Source organism: Mesoplodon bidens (assembly GCF_964165515.1).
Source record: "Mesoplodon bidens genome assembly, chromosome: 1".
Lineage (NCBI taxonomy): Eukaryota > Metazoa > Chordata > Mammalia > Artiodactyla > Ziphiidae > Mesoplodon > Mesoplodon bidens.
Window position 1 is genome coordinate 20,017,935 of NC_138176.1, and position 18,217 is coordinate 20,036,151.

General features: G+C 36.0%; 1 protein-coding gene across 5 annotated transcripts in view; it reads right to left on the reverse strand.

Annotated features, from left to right (window-relative positions):
- Nucleotides 1-18,217, reverse strand: part of SHOC2 (SHOC2 leucine rich repeat scaffold protein) — a 103,899-nt gene that overhangs the window by 78,173 nt on the left and 7,509 nt on the right. Inside the window, exon 2 of one of the 5 annotated variants that reach the window (XM_081234218.1) lies at nucleotides 2,493-2,625. The exons of the other annotated variants lie outside the window; for them this stretch is intronic. The gene's annotated coding sequence lies outside the window, so the exon portion shown is untranslated. The remainder of the gene's footprint in view (nucleotides 1-2,492; nucleotides 2,626-18,217) is intronic. 5 annotated transcript variants of the gene reach the window in all.

Sequence of the window (18,217 nt, forward strand, 5' to 3'; positions counted from 1 at the left end):
GAGTTACATGATCTCATAGGTACCTTAAAGCTCTAAAACTCCTACAGCTAAGTCTTCACAGAAAGTAGTTCCAAAGACCAATTTTGGGTGTTCAACACATAGTAGGATATTTAAGAATTACCTTCAGACTGGAAAATTCATTCTAACAAAATGTCCAGGTCAAAAACCAAACCCTTAGAATTACAGAAAAGATACTTCAAAAATTAAGTGTGTTCTGATTATATTTACATTCTGGGACAGTAGTTACCATCTATATATATTAAAAAGCTTACTTGGTCCACATGGCTATAGGTAATCATAGCTGCAAATGTTTGGAAATACCCTTACAATGTATTAATCACAATATGTCCTATAATACAGTCTCAGCATTTCCCAAAATGTATTTCTACAACATCTAGTTCCATGGTCAAATAGGTTTAGAATAAAATGTGTTTCTGCTGTCTGACAGCACAAATTATTAGTACTTTTAATATAATAATGTACTCTTTTTATTTTTTGGCTGAGTTGTGTCTTCGTTGCTGTGCGCGGGCTTTCTCTAGTTGCAGCAAGCAGGGGCTACTCTTCGTTGTGGTGCACAGGCTTCTCATCAGGGTGGCTTCTCTTTTTGTGAAGCTTGGACTCTAGGCACGTGGGCTTCAGCAGTTGCAGCACACGGGCTCAGGAGTTGTGGCATGCAGGCCCTAGAGTATGTGGGCTTCAGTAGTTGTGGCACATGTGCTCAGCAGTTGCAGCTCGTAGGCTCTAGAGCACAGGCTCAGTAGTTGTGACTCACAGGCTTAGCTGCTCCGCAGCATGTGGGATCTTCCCAGACCAGCAATCAAACCCATATCTCCTGCATTGGCAAGCGGATTCTTAACCTCTGCGCCACTAGGGAAGTACCTAGTATAATAATGTACTCTTGATGAAGAATATAATATACATGATTTCCCAATTTATTTGCATCAGAAAACCTTTTCTGAGGAATATCTGTATCTCATAGTTTCAAGTGAAAAGCACAAATATTTAACAGTAAATAAGGGTCACTGTTAGACAAATTAGAACACTGATAGAACTTTACAGAATTATTTTAAAATTTGATATTTAAAAAACACTGGATCAATAATTGGAGTAACAAACACTTAAAACTGAAATCTCCAATAATCTACCAGGCATTATAATTCTCTGTAAGGATATCAGAATGAGCTTTTATATCTGGGGCTAACAAAGTAATATATTCAGTCATATAGGAATGGGGTGGAAAAAATATCTACCTTCTCTGAGCTGTCACCCTGCTCCTGCTAGTAGACAAAGGGTAGGTAAAACAGAACTGGGTCAAATGAATATATGTTCAAATCAGAGAACAGAAGAAAGCTTGCCCACTAGTATCAAGATTTTTCAAACATATTTCTTTTAATAGAGTCATTAAGTGAGGAAAATAATTGACATTTCCCTTGAAAACCAAGATGCCATTCAGAATACCACATTATTCCAGAACTAACATGCATTATGCCAAGACTTAAAATAAAAAATTCTAGTGGTAGCAACTAAAGTACAAAAGTTCAATTTTCAGATTCAACTGAAAAAGGAATCAACATCTAAATAAACTAAAGAGCACTCTAATTCCTAACTAGAGGCATTAGTTTCTAGTCTCATTTTTAATGCTTTGTAATGTACAAGGCTTCAGAAATATAAATTAAGTAATACAATCAAACTCAAATGTTTGTGGTTTTTTAAACTAAAAAAAATTTGATCTAAAAGAAACTCTGTAAATGAATTGTTTTCAACTTTCAGAAAACTACATCGCACATATTTTATTCCTTGTACTTTTTCTTTTCAACTGACAAAATAACTTTAATGACCTCTAAGGTTAACATTTAACTCTAAAGTCTGTGATTTTTTTTTTTTTTTTTTTTTTTTGCGGTATGCGGGCCTCTCACTGTTGTGGCCTCTCCCGTTGTGGAGCACAGGCTCCAGACGCGCAGGCTCAGCGGCCATGGCTCACGGGCCCAGCCGCTCCACGGCATGTGGCATCTTCCCGGACTGGGGCACAAACCCGTGTCCCCTGCATCAGCAGGCGGACTCTCAACCACTGCGCCACCAGGGAAGCCCTAAAGTCTATGATTTAACCACATAATGAAGGCTACTAACACTATATATATATATCTCCCTTGACATTCAAAAGAAACCTGCCATGTTAACTTTGGAATTCCTATCTACAAATACCATGGTAAATATAATTCCCGAAGATCATAAAGTACCACAAAACCAAAACAAAAGAAAGTAGATGTATACTTGAATCTCAATGAGAATACTGTATTGGCAATGGAGTAACATATGAGCTAATGAATCAAAAGCTCATTCAGTGTGAGCGTGGGGTGGAGGTTTAAATTCAAACTCATACCTCTTGTAGTACCTAAGACTCAAACTCTTGCCCTAGCAAAACTTGACAAATTACTACATTACACTTTTTAAAGGACTGTATGAAAATCACCCATAATTTTTAAGATACTGACCATTAAATCCACAAATGCCAAGGATTTTCTATACAGACATGCAGATTTCTTCAAGTTTGCTTGAATAATTCCTGTATCCACACTTTTATTTTAAATCTGTGGTCCATTTGCCCCAGGTCTTCCCTGCCTCACCCTAAAAGTACAAAATACAGCTAAGTTACCATCCTGCTATTTCCTGAATTCCACCTTAATTTTCTCCAAATATTATTAAGCCTATTTTTTTTTTGGAGTATAGTTGCTTTACAATGTTGTGTTAGTTTCTGCTGTACAGCAAAGTGAATTAGCTATATATATATACATAAAACCCCTCTTTTTTGGATTTCCTTCCCATTTAGGTCACCAGCGAGCACTGAGTAGAGAGAGTTCCTTGTGCTATACAGTAGGTTCTCATTAGTTATCTATTTTATACATAGTAGGGTATATATGGAAATCCCAACCTCCCAATTCATCCCACCCACTCCCATTCCTTGTACTTTAAAAATTATCTTAATTCTGACAAAATTGGACCTACAGCCCTTATGATTTTTGGTTTAAAAATGGCAGGGTAAAAAATGATGTGACCTCTTGAAAAAATCTCAAAACTAAGAAAAACAATGAGAAACAGAAATACAAACTACACTTTCATCCTTAAGCACACTAGGAGACATCCCTAACCACACATGTGAGAATGCAATGGGTTAAAGAGGGATGCTGGACGACGGTCTCAAGCAAGGGAGAAGGCTTGCAGCTTCAAATCTCAACATTATCATACCTCAGTTCTCTAAAGTACTTGGCATGGCCAGAAGGGCAAGGCCAACAATCCCTTGTTTGGCATATCGGAAGCTTTCACAGATTTCATTTTGCATCACTGAGACACAGGAGAATCAGAACTGAACAAGAAATCATAGAGTTTAAAAGGGTACATGTTTTCCCGGGGGTGGGGAAAAGACTATTGTACTTCAAGGATTCAAAGAGAATTCTTTGAGAATCTACACAAACTCACTGATACCTAAAAATGAACAGGAGAAGGAAGTCAATGGCAAAAACAGAAGATCAATATGTATACAGTCTTCAAGGTCAAAAAATCTAACCAAGAATTAATACTGAGTCTAACAATATAGTTCAGTATAAAAACAACAGTTAAATATTATTAAATATGTAAGAACTCAAGGAATATTGTTCCTGTGAACTGCTCTTGAAGAAAACACTAGTTTATAAAGTTCAATCATCCAGAAGACAAATAGAAAAACTATGACCTCCTGGGCCTCAGCACCACCCACCAGTGGCGTAACACCAAGTTTGGTACCCCGAGGTCCCACAGCCAGAGACCCCAGGACACAGCTCCATGTACCAGTAGGCCAGCACTGGCACCAGGACTCAGCCCCACTCACCAGTGGGCCAACATCAGTCCCAGAACTATTGTGGCCCCACAGCCAGAGACCCCAGGACACAGCTCCATGTACCAGTAGGCCAGCACTGGCACCAGGACTCAGCCCCACTCACCAGTGGGCCAACATCAGTCCCAGAACTATTGTGGCCCCACAGCCAGCCATGTAAAGACCCAGCCCACCCACCAACAGGCCAGGACCACCCCAGGACTCCTCTGGCCATGTAGCCAAATGTGCCAGGACCCAACCCCACCCACCAGCAGCCAGCAGCCTCCACAAAAGGCGGGGCCTGGCAACCAACTAGACTGGGGCCAGCCATACCTGAGTGTGCCCATAGTAGGCAGCCCACCACAACATAAGCGCCGACAGAGCCCACAAAGAGGACACTCCTAGGACTTACAGCTCTGGTGACCAGAGGGGGGTGTGCTATTGGGATCCATAAGACATTTCCTATATAAGGCCACTATTCCAAGATCAGGAAATATAACCAATCTACTTAATACACAGAAATAAAAGTAGCAAATTAAGCAAAATGAGGGGGACAGAGGAATATATCCCAAATGAAGGAACAAGTTAAAACCCCAGAAGAACTAAGTGGAGGTATGGAATCTACCCAATAAAGAGTACAAGGTAATGATCTTAAAGATGTTCAGAGGGCTTCCCTGGTGGCGCAGTGGTTGAGAGTCTGCCTGCTGATGCAGGGGACACGGGTTCGTGCCCCGGTCCGGGAAGATCCCATATGCCGCAGAGTGGCTGGGCCCATGAGCCATGGCCGCTGAGCCTGTGCGTCCGGAGCCTGTGCTCCGCAATGGGAGAGGCCACAACAGTGAGAGGCCTGCATACAGAAAAAAAAAAAAAAAAAAAAGATGTTCAAAGAACTCCAGAGAAGAATCGATAAACACAGTGAGAAGTTTAACAAAGAGTTAGAAAATATAAAGAGCAACCACAGATGAATACGATAACTGAAATAACAAATATATTAGAAGGAATCAACAGTAGATTAGATGATTCAGAGGAATGGAGCAGTGAACTAAAGTCAGAGTAGCAGAAATCACTGAAGCTGAAAAGAAAAAAGAATAAAAAGAAATGAGGACAGTTTAAGAAACATCTAGGACAACATAAAGCATACTAACACTCACATTATAGGGATCTCAGAAGGGGGTGGGGGTTGGGGGTGGCGCAGAGAACATATTTGAGTACATAATAGTTGGAAACTTCCCTAACCTGGGAAAAGAAACAGACATCCAAGTCCAGAAAGCACAGACAGCCCCAAACAGGATCAACCAAAAGAGGACCACACCAAGACACATTGTAATTAAAATGGCAAAAATTAAAGATAAAGGGAGAATATTAAAAGCAGCAAGGGAAAAGCAACAATTTATGTACAAGGGAACTCTCATAAGACTACCAGCTGTTTTTCAGCAGAAATTCCACAAGCCAAAAGGGGATGGCATGATATATTTAAAGAGATGAAAGAGTAAAACCTACAACGAAGAATACTCTACCCAACAAGGCTTTCATTCAGATTTGGAAGAGAGATCAAAAGTTTTACAGACAAGCAAAAGCTAAAAGAGTTCAACACCACAAAACCAGCTTTACAAGAAAGGTTAAACCCACAACTAGAAATATGAAAATTACAAAAGGAAAAGTCTCATTGGTAAAGGGAAATATACAATAAAGGTAGTAGATCAATAAAGTTTGTAGGAAGGTTAATAGACAAAAGTAGTAAAATCATCTATATCCACAATAAGTTAAGGGATATGTAAAACACAAAGATACAAAATATCTTACACCAACCAAAACAGTAAATGAGAGAGGGGGAGTAAAAATGGAGGGTTGATAAAATGCATTCAAACTTGAGATCAGAAACTTAAAGTACTCACATACATAGGTATAGATTGCTGTAATATAAACCTCATAGTAACTGCGAACTAAAAATCTACAACAGATACACACACAAAAAAGAGGAAAGTATCCAAACATAACACTAAGGATAGTCACCAAACCACAAAGGAGCAAAAGGAGGAACAAAAAGCACTACAAAAATAACCCAAAAACAAACAAAATGGCAACAGATACATACCTATCAATAAATACTTTTAATGTAAATGGACTAAATGCTCCAAACAAAAGACACAGAGTAGCTGAATGGATACAAAAACAAGACCCATATATATGCTGCCTACAAGAGACTCGTTTCAGGTCTAAAGACACACACAGACTGAAAGCTAGGGGATGGAAAAAGGTATACCATACAAATGGAAAGTCAGGGTAGCAATATTTATATCAGACAAAATAGACTTTAAAACAAAGACTGTGAAGAGAGACAAAGGACATTACATGACGATAAAAGGGTGAATCCAAGAAGAAGCTATAGCAGCTATAAATACATATATGCACCCAACAAAAGAGCAGCTAAATACATAAGGCAAATATTAATAGATATAAAGGAAAAAACTGACAGTAACACAGTAATAGTAAGGGACTTGAACACCCCACTTACATCAATGGACAGATCATCCAGACAGAAAAATCAATAAGGAAACACTGGCCTTAAATGACACATTTGACCAAATGGATTTAATAGCTACATAGAGAACATTCCACACAAAAAGCAGCAGAATACACACTCTTTTCAAGTACCTATGGAACATTCTCTAGGATACATCACAAGCTAGGCCACAAAACAAGTCACAGTAAATTTAAGAAGAATAAAATCATATCAAGTTTTCCAATCACAAGGCTATGAGACTAGAAATCAACAACAAGGGAAAAAAACTGCAAAAAACACAAACACATGGAGGCTACACAATATGCTACTAAACAGTCAATGGATCATTGAAGAAATAAGGTGAAATAAATACCCAGAGACAAATGAAAATGAAAATACAAAATACAATGAACCAAAATCTATGGGACACAGCAAAAGCAGTTCTCAGAGGGAAGCTTACAATGATACAAGCATACCTCAGGAAACATTAAAAATCTCAAATAAACAAGCTAAACTTACACCTAAAGGAATTAGAAGAAGAAATAACAAAACCCAATGTTAGCAAAAAAAAGAAATCATAAAGATCAGAGCAAAAATAAATGAAATAGAGACTAAAAAACAATAGAAAAGATCAATGAAACTAAAAGCGAGTTCTTGAAAAGAAAAACAAAATTGATAAGCATTTAGCCAGACTCATCAAAGAGAGGGCCCAAATAAATAAAATCAGAAATGAAAAAGAAGTTACAACTGACACCACAAAAATACAAAGGATCACAAGAGATTACTATGAACAAACATACACCAATAAAATGAACAACACAGAAAAAAAGGACAAATTCCTAGATATGTACAATCTCCCAAGACTGAATCAGGGAGAAACAGAAAATATGAACAGACTAATTACCAGAAGTGAAATCAAATCATTAATCAAAAAATCCCCAACAAACAAAAGTCCAGGACCAGAGAGCTTCACGGGTGAATATTACCAAACATTTAGAGAAGAGATAATACATATCCTTCTAAAACTACCCCAAAAAATGGCAGAGGAAGGAATGTTTCCAAACTCATTCTATGAGGCCAGCCATCACTGATACCAAAACCAGACAAAAACACTGGGGAAAAAAAAAAAAGATTACACCCAATATCACTGATAAACAGAAGCAGAAATCCACAATGAATGAAATATTAGCAGACCAAATTCAACAACATATTAAAAAGATCATACACCATGATCAAGCGGGATTTCTCTCAGGGGTACAATGATGGTTCATTATCCACAAATCAATCAGTGTGATACACCACATTCAGAAATTAGGAACTAAAAATCATATGACCATCTCAATAAGGTGCAAAAAAGCTTCTGACAAAATCCAACATCCATTTATGATAAAAACTCTCAACAAAGTGGGTACAGAGGAAACATATCCTAACATAATAAAGGCCATTATGACAACCCTAACATTATACTCAATGGTGAAAGCTGAAATCAGTTTTTCTAAGACCAGGAACAAGACTTGCTGCTTTTACTCACATATTATAGCAAGTCCTAGCCACAACAATCAGAAAAGAAAAAGAAATAAAAGGAATCCAAATTGGAAAGGAAGTGGTGAAACTGTCACTGTTTGTAGATAACATGATATTATTCATAGAAAATCCTAAAGACACCATCAAAAAAACCACTAGAACCCATTAATGAATTCCATAAACCTGCAAGATACCCTATTTACAGACAGAAGTCTGTTGCGTTTCTATATACTAACTAAACTATCAGAAAGAGAAATTAAGAAAACAATCCCATTTACAACAGCATCAAAAAGAATAAAATACCTGGGAATAAATCTAATTAACGTGGTAAAAAAAAGACCTGTACCCAGAAAACTATACGACTCTGATGAAAGAAACTAAAGATGATACAAACAGATGGAAAGATACACCATGCTCATGGACTGGAAGAATTAATATTTTTCCATACTACCCAAGGCAGATTCAACACAATTCCTATCAAAATACCAATGGCACTGTTCACAGAATTAGAATAAATAATTCTAAAATGTGTATGAAAACATAAAAGACCCCAAAAAGCCAAAACAATCTTAAGAAGAACAAAGCTGAAGGTATCATGCTACCTGATTTCAAACTATACTACAAAGCTACAGTAATCAAAACTGTATGGTACTGGCACAAAAACAGACACATAGATCAACGGAAACAAAGGGAGAGCTCAGAAATTACGCCCATGGACTTATGGTCAATTAGTCTACAACAAAGGAGGCAAGAATACACAGAGGGGGAAAAGACATACTCTTCCATAAATGGTGTTGGGAAAACTGGACAGCTACAAGCAAAAGAATCAAACTGGACTTTCTCAGACCGTATACAAAAATAAATTTAAAATGGATTACAGACTTAAATATAAGACCTGAAAGCATAAAACTTTTACAAGAAAACAAGCAGTACACTCTTTGACACCGGTCTTAGAAGTATTTTTTTGTATATGTCTCCTCAGGCAAGGGAAACAAAAGCAAAAACAAACAAATGGGACTACATCAAACTAAAAGCTTTTGCATAGTGAAGGAGACTATCAATAGAATGAAAAGGCCACCTACTGAATGAGATTAGATATTTGCAAATGATATATCTGATAACGAGTTAATATCCAAAATATATAAAGAACTCATACAACTCAATGCCAATAAAACAAACAACCTAATTAAAACATGGGCAGAGAACGTGAATAGATATTTTTCCAAAGAAGACACAGATGGCCAACAGGTACATGAAGATATTCAATATCTTCAATCATCAGGAAAATGAAAATCAAAACCACAATGAGATATCACCTCACACCTGTCAGAATGGCTGTCATCAAAAAGACAACAAATAACAAGTGTAAGTGTTGGAGAGGATGTGGAGAAAAAGGAATCCTTGTGCACTGTCGGAGGAAATGTATATTGGTACAGCCACTATGGAAAACAGTATGCAGGTTCCTCAAAAAATTAAAAGTAGAACTACCATGTGATCCAACAATTCCACTCCTGGGTATTTACCCAAAGAAAACTAATTTGAAAAGATATATGCATCCCTATGTTCACTGCAACATTATTTATAATAGCCAAGATATGTAAAAAACCTAGGTGCCCATCAAATAGGTGAATGAATGTGGTATATACAATGGAATATCACTCAGTCTTAAAAAGAATGAAATCTTACCATTTATGACAACATGGATGGACCTAGAGAATATTATGCTAAGTGAAATAAGTCAGACAGAGAAAGACAAATACCATATGATTTCACTTATATATGAATCTAAGAAACAAAACAAATGAACAAACATAACACAACAGGAACAGAGTCATAGATACAGAGGACAGGTGGTTGCTTACAGGGGTGGAGGAGAAGAGAAATAGGTGAGGGAGATTAAGAGGTACAAACTTTCAGTTACGAATTAAATGAGTCACGGGTCTGAAATGTACAGTATGTACATTATAATGTACAGTACAATTACATAATATCTTTGTATGGTGACAGACGGTAGCTACACTTATCATGATGATTATTCTGAAATGTACAGAAATAGCAAATCACTATGTTGTGTACCAGAACTAACACAGTCCTGCAGGTCAATTATACTTCAAAAACAAACCAAAAAAACCTGAAAGAAAAATAGATCAGATTTGTGGTTACCGTAGGGGGAGGGGAGATTAGATGAAGGCAGTCAAAAGATACAAACTTCCAGTTATAAGATAAACAAGTACTAGAGATGTAATGCACAGCATGATAAACATAATTAACACTGCTATATGTTACATATGAAAGTTGTTAAGAGAGTAAATACTAAGAGTTCTCATCACAGGAAAAAAAAGTTTTTCTATTTCTTTAATTGGTACAAATCTTTAATTCATATCTGTATCAGATGATGGACGTTTTCACTATATCTATTATGGTAATCATTTTATGATGTACATAAGTCAAATCATTATGCTGTACACCTTAAACTTACACAGGGCTGTATGTCAACTATACCTTAATAAAACTGAAAGAAAAAAAAGAAAAACTACTGACAAAAGGACCAGTTTTTTTGTTTTTTTTTTTTGCGGTGCGTGGGCCTCTCACTGTTGTGGCCTCTCCCCTTGTGGAGCACAGGCTCCGGACGCGCAGGCTCAGCGGCCATGGCTCACGGGCCCAGCCGCTCTGTGGCATGTGGGATCTTCCCGGACCGGGGCACGAACCCGCGTCCCCTGCATCGGCAGGCAGACTCTCAACCACTGCACCACCAGGGAAGCCCCAAAAGGACCAGTTTTGAGCACAGATTCCATTTCATTATTGGCCTTAGACTTTAAAAAAAAGAGAGATGTTTATGGCTACAGAATATAATGTATATATTACAATCCCAACAATGTTGTTATATAACCAACAAAAACTGGAGAGGAAATGGACTGAGGTATGCTTACACCTTTATACTGTACTGCTTTATACCTTTAAGTATACTTCAATTGTTACAGCTCGATCTATGTCTTAATCTCTTAGCTATAAAAGATGAGGAAATACACATAAAGCTATAATAAATATAGATGAACTAAATATACTCATTAAAGGAAAAAGTCTGATAGTAGATCACAAAACAAAATATAACTATGCATACTAGATTCACCCCACCCCGCCCAAATTTGAAAGGATGAAAATGAAATACAGGCAGATTCTATATGTTCAAAATGACATAGGTGTTATATAGACACAAGGATATTCACTGTAACACTATATGTAACAATATATTCAAATAACCTAAATATCCATCACCAAAGGCCTGGTTACATAAATTACTTTTTATTCAGTGAAATATTATGTAATTATTTAAAAGAATGGGGCAACAACCATGTACTGGTATTAAACAACTGAGATAGTAAAGCATACTGGCTAACAGTAAGGACTCTGCAGACAGACTGCTGGAGTTCAACTTCCAGCTCCACAACTTATTACCATTTTACTTAAAGTTTCTATGCCTCAGTTTCTTCCTCTGTAAGAAGGGGATAAATAATATTATCACAACTCTCAAGGTTGTGATGAAGATTAACAATGAATACCAAAATGCTTTTTACAACAGGGCCTAGAACATACAAAGCACTGCATAAGTATTAGATTAGTTATCGTTAAGTGAGAAAAAACCCAGCTGTAGAACAGCATAGGATGCTATCATTTATGAAAAAAATTAATATATTAATATATGCTTATATATGTATAAATTATCTGCAGAGGTACACACAAAACTGATAGTGGTTTCCTAGGAAGGGAAACCAGGCAGAAGAGGTTTCAGAGTGGGAGAGAGTTTGGCTTCCTATGTCTGTATCTTTTGGACTTTGTATCATAAGCATATACTGATCAGATAAAAATCAGTACCCTTAAAAGTGTTAAGGAATCTAGGATGACTGAACACATGACATTTTTCTGATTAGTTCTCTGACTACCATGCCTAAGGTACATTTACTCAGATCAAAGGTCATAAATAGCAAACTCTCAGAGACAAATGTATTTCTTCAAAGTACCTATGAAAGTTCAGATATTTAATATGTTACTACATAATATACAAAGGGTATTTATCTTTGGAGACAACACTATAAATACAAATGTTAAAAAGTGTTCATAGCAATGTGCATATACATAGCAAAACATTAGAAATAACCTACATGTACATCAGTAGTCTCAATAAATTATGATGCCACACAATGGAGTATCATTTAGACATTTAAAATGACAGCATACACATGCAGTATAAATTTATGTATAAAATTATAACTCTGCTCATAAATGATAAACAGTAAATTATGGACTCTTTCTATACAAGAATACAGATATACTTCATTCCTTTTCATTGCTATAATTTGTGGTATGACTACACCATAATTTACTTAATCATTCTCGTATCAACTGACATTTAGGTTGCTTCTATTAGCCTTTTTTTTTTGGCCAGTACAAATAATGCTTCAACGAACATGAATCTTCATACACAGGAACCAGTATTTCCATAAAGCAGATTCCTGAAAGCAGACTGGTCAAATCTAATGTGCATTTTAAATATTTATGGGTAGTTCCAAACTGTTTTCTTCCAAAGAGACGGCATCAATTTATACTCTCCCAATATTGCCAATTATTATTTGTTCTCGTTTTTGTCAATCTGATGTATGAAAAATGATATATTACCTAATCTATATTTCCTTGATTAGTGAGGGTGAACAAGTCTTTCCATTCTTTCACTATTTGTGGTATTCAGACAAAAAACAGACCATAGCTACACTATGTTTAACACACATTGTGGTTTAAATTTTTCTTAAAGTGCCAATATTTAATAATTGGGAGCTTCACATACAAATTCAGACCTCTACTTTTCATTTTAAAAAATTCAAAAAAAGTGGGCACCACTGGGTTAACATTTCTTAATGACAAAAAGCAACTGGTGCTAAATAGAAGTTGTGCCCACCCAGTGCTCTCCAACTCAACAATCTCATATATTAACCTTACTGAGTTCACTTATGTTACCTGTCTGATCTCCTGTAGGAATTTAAGTTTAGCACCCCATTACTATTGAGTTATTTGTTTACATACTAGTTATCAGAATTCTTCCAATGAAGGAGATATATATGTGTGTGTGTGTGTGTGTATACACACACACACACACACATATATATAAATACATGTAATTATATATATTTTCTCTCGATTTTTTAACTTAATCATATTGTTCATAAATATATATATATAAATATATATAAAATCTTAAAGTCTAAAAAACACCCATCTAATGATAGCAATGTTTACCCTTGGTTATTAGGATGGCTTTCACTTTTATTTATCTCTGTATTATTTTTTTAATATATACAATAAGCATTCCCTCCTCTTATAATCAGGGAGGGGAAAAAAGCTATGTTCATTTTGAAACAGAAAATGATAGTTTGGTTATGTTCACTTTTAACCTGACAAAGGATAATAAAATGTATTTATAAAGAAAACCTGAATATATAATACAAGAGGAGCTCAACATAATCAAAGCCCATTTAAATTAGTCTACAACAGCTCATGAGGAACTAAATATATCCAATACTTCAGATTTGAATTGTAATGTACATTGTTTTTACAAGAGATATACAGAAGTACCTGGAGTGATCTGATTCACATTGAAGTTATAAACCAAGTTTTTGAATATTGGCAGTTCAGAAACCAGTCTTTCCCTCCAATTATGAATATTTCCATTTTTATAAATATAAAAACTATATTTTCGGGCTTCCCTGGTGGCGCAGTGGTTGAGAGTCCGCCTGCCGATGCAGGGGACAGGGGTTCGTGCCCCGGTCCGGGAAGATCCCACATGCCGCAGAGCGGCTAGGCCCGTGAGCCATGGCCGCTGAGCCTGCGCGTCCGGAGCCTGTGCTCCGCAATGGGAGAGGCCACAACAGTGAGAGGCCCGCGTACCGCAAAAAAAAAACAAAAAAAAAAAACCACTATGTTTTCATCCAGTCAACATTTTATTTAATATATACTAAATGCTATGCACTGTGCAAGATGCTAAGTATGCAACAATAACAAGGCAAAGTCCTTACCTGTAAGCTCACCAACAAGTGGAAAAGGCAAAAACATAGTGTGGTAAGAGCTGTTGAAGCACAAAGAGAAGGCACTTAAACCAGCCTTGGAGTTTGGGGGACTCAGGCTTCTTCTTAAGAGATAACATCTAAGGAGGAATCAACTAAAAAGAGTGGGAGGGAGTCAGGAATCCTGGAGTCATCCTGACTCCTCTCTCTCCTTCAACTTTCATATCCTAACAATCACTAAATCCTACCCATTCTTCCCATAAAACTTCTCCTGACTCTTCAACTTCTCTTCATTCTCATTGCCACTACCCTGTTCCAGGGTACACTGAATACTCTCCTCTAAAAGTTTTGTAACTGGTCTCACAACATGCACTCCCCATCCTGTTGCTAACCTAACCACTACACTGTAATTAGAGTGATCATTCAAATATTCAAATCTAATCAAGCAACTGTCCAATTTAGAACACTTGGAGGGGAGAGTGGGTGGCCCCACAAACATAGCCCTCAGGATAATATCCAAAATTCTTAGCAATAACTACCAAGCCTTTCAAGATCTGGCCCCTGACTTCTCCTGCCATAACTCCAACATTCCCCACCTTGTCCTCTGGTCACATGAACTTCTCTCAGATCCCATAGCAAGTCCTGCTATCTCTTGTCCTCAGGACTTTGCATGAGCTATTTCATTCGACCAGAAACAGGTTTACAGTTCTTCATTGAGCTAACTCCATGTATCCTTCAGATCTCAGTTCAGAAGTCAGGGAAGCCTTTCTTGACTACTCAAAAGCCTTTCTGAATACTGCCTCTCCCCCTCTCTGTGCTCCCATTTAAAACTTCCCCTATTAGAATATTTTTCACACTGTATCATACTTGTCAGGTTAGTTGTCTGTCTCTCTCATTTCAAGTAGTGGGAAAACAGGGAGCCTTCTTTTTCACAGTTGTATCCTAATAGTTATAAATAATATCTGGCAGTTATATTTACTGAAAGAATTATAAATATTTGTTAACTTGGCTTTATCTACCCCACTAAATAGCAGCCTCCTTACAATTTTTACTCTAAAGTACTTTACAACTTCAAAGATATTATGAACTTTTTATTAAGCACTCAATAAACATGTATTAAACACTTGCTGAAGACAGTTGAACAATAAGCAAAGACAAAAACCTTGTCTCATTGCATAGTTTCCCTATACTCTACTTAAAATTAACTCTAAATCACTCAGATTTTTTAATGAATACCTAAAAATGGCAAGATTTCAACTATTTTCCTTTGTTTTTAAAGATCTGAAATGCTCCTTACTCTTTTTTTTTTTTTTTTTTTTTTTTTTTTTTTGAGGTACGCGGGCCTCTCACTGTTGTGGCCTCTCCTGTTGCGGAGCACAGGCTCCGGACGCGCAGGCTCAGCGGCCATGGCTCACGGGCCCAGCTGCTCCGCGGCATGTGGGATCCTCCCGGACCAGGGCACAAACCCGTATCCCCTGCATCGGCAGGCGGACTCCCAACCACTGCGCCACCAGGGAAGCCCCCCTCCTTACTCTTTTACGTAGTTTAAAGGACAATAAACTGCTTTCCCCTCCAAATCACATTAAGCTATATATTTTTGTAGTTCAAAAGTCAAAAAAGGAATCTTCAAAACTGGAAGAAAGCACCAAGAAAGCACCCAAAATTAACATGTTCAAGGGAATGTTATTGTTCAGAGAGAAATGGAAAAACACATCCTTAAACAACATGAGTGAACATAAGGTGAGAGTACTTTTCATGGAGGCTAAAGAAATAGCTGTAAATAAAGAAATAAAATGCTCTGTATTAGTCCATGTTAATTAGAATCATGCCAAGAGTGTACAACTCATAGCACCTCTAAATTCATTCATTCAGCTTTTCCCCCCTGTGGTAAAGAGGCAAGATGAAATAGTTTGGACTGATGTGGAGAAGGACTAAATTTTATATAGTAGCAAATACGTGAGAGTTTTTCAAGAAATCTGGTGTTCTTTCTCATGGGAAAGAATAAGACTTATTATGTAATTTTGATTCTGAGCAAACAGAAGTTTAAAGCAAAGAATTGAAAATTTCTGTTTACTGAACCTAAAAGTCAATCCATAATTGAGACTACAGCTCTCTTGTATAACACTTCAACTCACTATATATATATAAATTGCAAGATTCTCCAGCAAAAGAAAAGGCAGGGAGGTGGGGTAGAAGGGATTTAAATGTCTCAATATGATTAAGATATAATAATAAACATCAAATATCTTGAGCAAACTTTATCTGAAAAACTCTTATGCCATACGATCTCAAAAAAAGATTTGCCTGGTATTCCCAACATACACTTTACTCTTCATTTAACATGGGCTAATTGGCAATAAATCAAAAAGTTGGTTACCTAATCATCAGTGTAAAGCACAAGAGATAAAATGTAATTGCTATCTTAGGTTATACGCACTAAGGTGACTACAGTATTCAAAAAGTATTTTCAACTTAAATGATTTTCAGTACTTTTAAGCTAAAAATTAATTACATTTAACTGTTTTGTTTTTGTATGTATAAACCCACACATTCTTTCACTAGGTCTTATCTGATTATACATCCTTTCCATTACTCATTCTATAAACTATTTTTCAGAAACTGTCAGAAAAAAATATAAACAAAAAAAATTTACTACACATAGCAAGATTAGAAGAAGTGTGGTCTCAGGTAGGTATCTTACATTTAAGAATCAGTATTTAGTAAGTTGCCATTATTATAAAACAAATGCCTTTCTCACATTCACATAGTCCATTTTTGAGATTATTTAGATGAAGACCATATGTTCAACTAATTATTTATCTAGTCGTCCTAATAGCTGTTAAAATAGGATTTACACCATGCATTTTGGGCCTTAAAAATATAATCTTGTTATCTCTGTATTACATTTTTTAAAATATCCCAAAGCAAAAAATCTTCCTCATACAAGATCAAAAGAAAAACGTTGAGCAGCCAGGCCCAATTTAACTTAGGGTTAATAAAGAATTTCTCCCACCAGAAGCTACTCTAAATATTGAAAGGCATCCCTTGCTTATAGCTTTGAATATACATTAAAAAAAAAACCCACACATTTATTTTTGTAATTTAACACATTAAATCTAACCAGTTCCCAACTGGTATGTACTATCTACTATTGTGTGACTATAATTGCAAAATATGATTCCCACCTACCTTACAGAAGCTGTGATATAAAAAAATTCTTACACCACAAAGATGTAAATCCCATTTAGTAATCTGCAGGTTGCAAGTGATATAGTACTTAAATTATGCCAGAAAGAAAAAACATTATTTGGCCTTACTTAATTTCAATTACTCTCAGAAGTAACTCAAATATTATCAAATTGTTAGTTATAAAAACTGGATAATGGTATGGTCAGAAAAAAGATGTGTCAATTAATAAATTATTTTTAGACATGAATCTACATTTGCAGATCATTCATCTTTAAAGAATTTGAATATAATAAAATATAGCAAAACTTCAATTATATGAAACAATTTCAACTTTCTTTGATAAAACAAAAATCTTCAAGATCTTGCCACAGGATCATTATTATTATATCAATTATCACAGTGTGTGTGTATGGAAATGTCAGGCATAAGTGAGCTCCTGTTGATAAAAGGTCAGATAAGTTTTTTACATTTCTGTATGCAGATAATTAGTTATGCATTAAAGCGCTATTGACAGAACTGACTCTATAAAAATTACATAGCTGACTTTTTAGGCAAATTTATTGTCATTCCTTTTTCATATCACAAAAATCTTTAAACTGAAACATTTCACTGTAATATCCATTTGCTTGATATTATAATTAGTGTACATCAACTCAGTCCCTTTTTTAATTAACAAAATAAGCTGGTAAAAGTATGTTTTATCAAATGCTTTCACAATATACTATCCTGAACAATGGATATAAACTAGTAGATTTCATTCTTTATATTTAGTTTCTAATCAGTTTCAGTATCTGGTTCTCACAGTCTGACACAATGCTGCAACGTTTGGGTTGCACAACATTCTAGGGGAAATGTTTAAAATTATTACCACTGAAATATTTAAGTCCTGTACACAAGCATCATGGAAATGTTTACATCAGTTGTCAAACTTTTTAAATAAAAATATTAAATTTTGATAGAATTTTTTTAATGTTTCTGCTTCAAAAATAGTGACTCCATTTTTAAAAAGTCATTTTTCTCAAGCCCAAAAACAATTCTTGCTTTTCATGCCTTATTTGCAACCTAAAACATTACTACCTGATTTACGTCACTCACTCACTC